Here is a 6,145-nt window from a genome sequence, read left to right on the forward strand (position 1 = left end):
CTCCTTTCCCCACCATGGGCGCTTTGGGAAGCTGTCTCCCCTCTTGCCACCTGTCGTGGCATCACCCTGCCCTGCACAGGAGGAACGCTCCCAGCCTGCTGCAGAGAGCCCAGGAGGACCATCGCCTGGTACCCAGTTGGGGCGTGATGGTCCCGTTTCTGCGGCAGATGCTGTTGATGAGGCGGCGAAGGCTGAGGCAGCAAAGGCTGAGGCTCCCCCAGCCTCTGCCAAGGGGTCCCCGCGACACTGGAGAAAATGGGGTGCAGCAGAGGTGCTGATGAATCTGAAGCCGGAGTGCAGGTGGTGAGAGGCACAGAGGCAGACTGTGTGTTCTAAATATTTAATATAGGCTGAGTTTAAGGCTTCTTCCTCCCCACTCCAGCCTGGCAAAGCCCAGCAGGGCCAGAGGGTGCTCCCCAAAATGCTGGCAGGGCAGGTGCACTACAACACATCTGCTCTTGAGAAGCCAGCTCAGAAAAGTTGCTTGCCAGCAGTTTATTGTGCTTTGAATTGGCTGCTGCTGGTTGCACGTGGCTGAGCTCCCAGCCCTCCCCGGCCATCGCTCACGCGCGCTCAGGTGCCATTAGTCCCTCTGATTGCAGGACGACAATGAATGTGGAGCAGATTACTTGCAGACAAAATGTTTGCAGGGCTGGGACAACCCTTAGCTTCACCAGGGAAGATATTTCCAGTAATAAAAAAGAAACACTTAGACCAAGAAATTGTAAAATCACCAAGAAGGGAAGGCAAGAGGAGGCTGCCTGAGCAGATCTATTGAAGCTGGATGCATTTCTGAGCTCAGGGTGCCTGGAAATGTCCGGCTCTGGGCTGGCCATGCTGCTCGTGCCTTGTCATCTTGAAGAAAAAAGTAATTGCCCAAACTTACTAGAGTTTTGCTAAGAGGAAATGTTCAGCCTTCCTTGGAAAACATTAACAAACACCACAACTTCATCATCCAGATTATTAATCACCTGGATCAGGGCCACTTGCTAACCGCTCAGACCGTGGAACGGGGTTGCAGGTGTGTCAGAGGAAGAACAGAGAGACAGCAGTTATTGATCCTTAGGCTGATAAATACCACCTGGCACTGCTTGTGCCTGATCAGCCACCTGCCCCCAATTTGCTCCAATGAACAGCTGACCAAGGGATCTGCGTCTCCAGTGAGTGGGAGTCCAGCTCTTCATCTGCCACCTCTGTGACAGCCACAACCATGTCCCACTGCTCCCCAGCACCTGTGGCTTTCTCAGGAGATGGATTTACCTTTTCCCCTGAGGAAAGTGTCCCCTGTTTGGCCAGGGACCAGCACGTGCTGCTGCAGGGGAAGGTGCTGGCGAGCCCAGCACCGGCAGCAATGCAGAGATTCACTCCAGTGGGAATGTCTTCCCAGCCTGGCCCTTTGTGGTTGACTCGTTCCCTGGAGCAGCAGCTTTATGAGCCTCTGCACATTTCCACGCTTCCTCATTACTGCTGCTTGTTATTTTACAGGGCCCCAGAGCACTGTGTGCGTCCCAGTGCTGGGGCTGCCTGGGGGAGCTCTCTAGCTCTGCAGTGCCTAACTCGACCTTTCCAGAAATGAGGATTTCAGGGGGTTTATCTGCTCAAGCTCCTTGGGCTCTGCCATGCGGTGACTCTGCAGGCAGCACCATGAGAAGCTGCCAGGCTTGGAGCCACCGACCTGGCTGGTGCTCCCAGACATTGTGTGACTGGTATGAACTGGGATGGACACAGTTGAGTGTGCACGAATAATGGAGACACACCCCGTGACATTTATACACTTGCTTTTGAAACCATAACCGTGCTCTACCCCTTCCCCATCTCAGGATGTGTCTGTATATGAACACAAAATATCTTGGATGGTTTTAAGCTGAGATGTTATTTTTCTAAAATACTTGGTGCTGCAGAGGCATGTCTGAAAAGCATTTAAAATTTACCAAATAGCCTGAAAATATCTCGTATCTGGGAGGCTGAGCGTTTGTTGCTTGGCCCTGCCTCTGTCTCAGTAGGACACGTTTCAGAGGCCCTTTGAACATCCAGCTTCTGCTCACGTCTGAAAGCTGCGGCGGGTGACGGCTGGAGCTGGGGACTTGCCTGCGCTCGGTCCTCCCATGGCTGGAACCTTGGCTCCTTTCGGTCTTGGCACAAGGAAAATTAATTTCCTGGCCTCAGCCCAGTGCAGGCTCGTTAGGATCTGGCACGATCACCCTTTTGTGTGCAGGAGGGGACAGTAGAAGGCCAGGGCAGCACTGCGGTTCCCTGGGGATGCCCGTGGGCTCGTGCCAGGATCAAGGGATATGCCAGGCAGGCTCGTGTCCCGGCACGCTGCTGGCAGGGACATGGGATGCTGACCTGGAGGGAGCAAATCCCTTTTATGCCAGGGTTCGGTTTATTTTGCCATCAGTACCGACAGCCGCACCGTGTCCTGCTCGGCCCCGGCCGCTGCTGCCACTGCCAGTGCTGCGGGTCATGCCAGGGTGCCACCCCGCAGCAGGGCAAAGGCTCCTTTTGTGAATTAGTTATGGATTTATATGCCAAGAAACAAAAATTTAGTAACAGCCTGGGCTCTCCAAACCTCCTGAGGGCCTTGCATGGAAAACAACGGCGATGAAGGCAGCTGGGGTGAGCCACAGGTAAAAGGTGCACATCAGGAGGGATCAGAGAAGCTGAGGAGCCCGAGGTGGAAATAGAGGGACTGGGCACAGGAGAGATGGAAAATGAAATAATCAGACAAAGGAAGGAGGGTTGCAATGTAAGATTTGACTTGGCAATATAAGAAAGGGAAGAGACAAAAGCAGTCTCCCAGCAAAACACTGGAATTTAACTTTCACAGCTGCAAAAGGAAAACAATTGCTTCCCACACAAAAATAACTGATGGGCTGCGTTGATGAGCAGATGTCTCAGGAATTTCAATTAAAAGCTAGCGACACTGACAAAGGCAATGAGACTGAAGTGTTCAAAGGTAAGTGAGCAACGGGGAGGGAAGAACAATAACTGTGAGGGAGGGAACGGTGCCTGCTCGGCGCTGCGTGGGCCGGGGCGGCGGAGCTGAGCGCAGCAGGGTGCTGGACCCACCTCCCGCACGTGTCCCGTGTCCCCTGCAGCACCCTGCTCTGCAGGGACACGCTTGCTGCGGCAGGGCTGGACCCTCTGCCCCACATCTCTGGTGGATGGCTGCTCATGTGCAATGTGAAACTCAGCTCTCTGTATTTCACCCAGGTGACAAGTCAGCCCTGTGAGCATGGTGGTGTCACCTCTGTCCCCCAGCTGCCCTCCTGTGCTTCCCATGCAGGTGACACCCGCTGCCTCCAGGCCCTTTCTCTACAATGACTCTGGATTCAGAGCAGTGTGTGCCCTTGGCAAAGGACCTGTAGCAGAACAGCAGGTGGGATGAGCTGGAAGGTTTACATGCCATGAGGAGAAAAGTCTCCTTAACCTTGGCTGGTGGCTCTGCGGTAGGTGACAGCAGCAGCAAGCCAAGCTGCATTACCAGCAGCACATGGAAAGAGCCTGCACCACTTCTCCTGCAGGCAAAGAAGATGAATATCTTCCAAGACGGCACAGCTGACATCGTCTCTGATGGGAATAGCTTGTCCTTGCAGCCTGCCTGCTGGAGGGACTGCTCCATCTGAGCTGGTGACAAGAGCAGGGACCAGCTGGGCCGGAGCGGCATCGCCAGAGCCTGGCCAGGACGTGGCAAGTGTCCCTGCGTGGGGACAGAGTGGCCGAGGCCGGGGCAGCATGGGGACAGCTGCAGCATGAGCCAGCGATGGAGCAATATGGACTGCGGGGGGAAGGAGGACCAGCCTCGCCCCAAAATATCTCGCTTGGCTCCGAACACGGCGTGCAACTTCTGGCACACACGGAGCCCTGCAGATTTCCACGCCAAAGAAAACAGCTCGATGTAAAAATCCTGAAGCGCAGTGTGCAGAGCAGCTGGCCAGAGCCCAGTGCCCAGCCCCGGGCAGGTTCTCTGTGACTCCAGCTCTGTCCCCAGGCAGGGATGGCCGAGCCAAGGGCACGTGCCGTCCCCCACGCGTCTCAGGCTGCTGCTCGGCCCTTGGCACAGGCACAAATTGCCGGCACCAGCTGCCTCTCAGTGCTCGCGTTGTCAGTCCCCCACAGGCTGCAATACAACAGACCTGTTGGGTTGATAGCCCTGGTGGGGACAAGCTGATTTTCTGCCATTAAAAACAAATCTACTTATATGTATCAGAGAAACAGCCGCTGTCACGGCCAGCCCCACTCAGAGCCCTGCCAGATACCGCAGTCCCGCTTCCCCGAGGCACGCCGTATCTTCAGGCGTCTGCTGTTCCATTAAGCTATTTTTAGTAAACATATCCCCCTTAGTTCGGCTGCAGTTATCTGATTAATTCCTGTAACTATATGAGGAGCAACATCTCCAGGCGTGACTCCGGTTTCTGAGCAGACTGTGTCTCTGCACACACGTCTGCTAAAAGGGAGAAACTTGCTGAAGATGCTTCTCCCTGTGGTGCTGGTGGGCACAGAGCTCTGGCACCGCGCAGAGCCAGGTTTGGGGCCGGGGAGGTGGGGAGCAGCGCTACTGCAGGCGCTGGAGCACACGACCTTTGATAAAGGCAGAATTAACGAGGCACACTTCCCCTGATAAGGGGCCATCCTCCTCTGGCGTTGCCCTGATGTGGCGGTGATAAGCAGCTGGCTTTGTTTGCTTCCAAACATGCAGCTGCTGATGGATATTTCCATCATCATCATCATCATCTGTGGCTGAGAGAAGGGAAAAGTCCCCGTGTGCCAGCGCTCACAGTCTGCGGGGAGGTGCATCCCGAGGGTGGGAGGTGCTGGGGTGCATACCCCCTTCCTCCAGGCAGGCAGCACTGGGGAAAAGCTCCAGCACAGCCTGGTCACTGTCAGGGACTAGTTAAATATGCTACAGACCCACAGATGGCTCCAGCATCGCACTTTGCTCCGAGGCCTCGGCCTCTATTGACTGCAGCTGTCCCGGAAAATCAAATTATAGTGCAAAACCCTGGCACAGAGTCTGCTCTGACGAGTGAGGTCTTCCATCTCCTGGCTAGGATGAAGAGCACACGAAGGGGAGCAGGGGATTGAGCCTCCACCTTGAGAGCTTTTCCTCAGCTGTGTTGGTGGAAAGCTGTGAACCCGGAGCTCCTGGGCATTCCCTGGGAACCTTGATGGCCATGGCTGAGACTGGGGTGGAAGAAGTAGGATCACACCCAGGAACCATGCACAGGAGCTCCTGACCCGGCTCATCTCCCTTGGCCATGGCAAAAGCCATCAGAGCTGTGCTGCCCGCTCCTCCTGCTTTCAGCAGAGTGCTTCAAGGCTGGTGAATGGAGATTAACTGTAGATTTAAATGCTCCCAGGGAAGCGAAGGGAAAAGCTCGTCCCTGCCCACAGCGAGAGCAACCCCTCAGTGTGCGGGTGCTTGAGTTCCAGCATCGGCACCGTGGCATCACCACAGCTGGCGCCCGAGCTCCGCCGCTGGCTCTGGGTTTGTCTGAGCCCCGTGGTGTTGGCCATCACCTCCCCTCTCTCTTGTGCAAGTGCTGTTACTTATTTACATCTTCATTGTGAGCCTGCCTGGCTTCTCACCAGAGCAATTTATTTTCCCCTCCTGCTTCGATGTGACTGTTCAAGCCTCCTTTTCCAGTCCGGCCGAGACCGCACCACTGGAAATATGTCACACAGTGAAAGACATTTATTTCAGTCGAGAGAGCTGCAAGTGCCTCAGGTGGCACTTCATTTGCAGTCAGAAAGAAAAATGCCAAGTGTTGCTCGCTGAAACCAGTTGCTGAGACAGACTGGGGAGAATGTGGGTTCCTGTCTTAAAAAAACTTGAGCCTGCTGCCCTGGCAGACCCCGCTCCGGCCAACCCTCGGGCTCTGCCCTGCTCTGCATCTGCCTCGGACCAGCTTCTCTGCTGGACTGAGAGGAGACCTTCTGACCTCTGAACTGCCTGAAAGGAGGTTGGAATCAGGGGCAGTCGGGCTCTGCTCCCAAGGAACGAGCACCAGGACCAGAGGAAACAGCCTCAAGTTGCACCAGGGGAGGTTGAGGTTGGATCTTGGGAACAATTTCTTCCCCAAAGGGCTGTCAGGCATTGGAACAGGCTGCCCAGGGCAGTGGTGGAGTCACCATCCCTGCAGGG

This window comes from Nesoenas mayeri (assembly GCF_963082525.1).
Source record: "Nesoenas mayeri genome assembly, chromosome: 15".
Lineage (NCBI taxonomy): Eukaryota > Metazoa > Chordata > Aves > Columbiformes > Columbidae > Nesoenas > Nesoenas mayeri.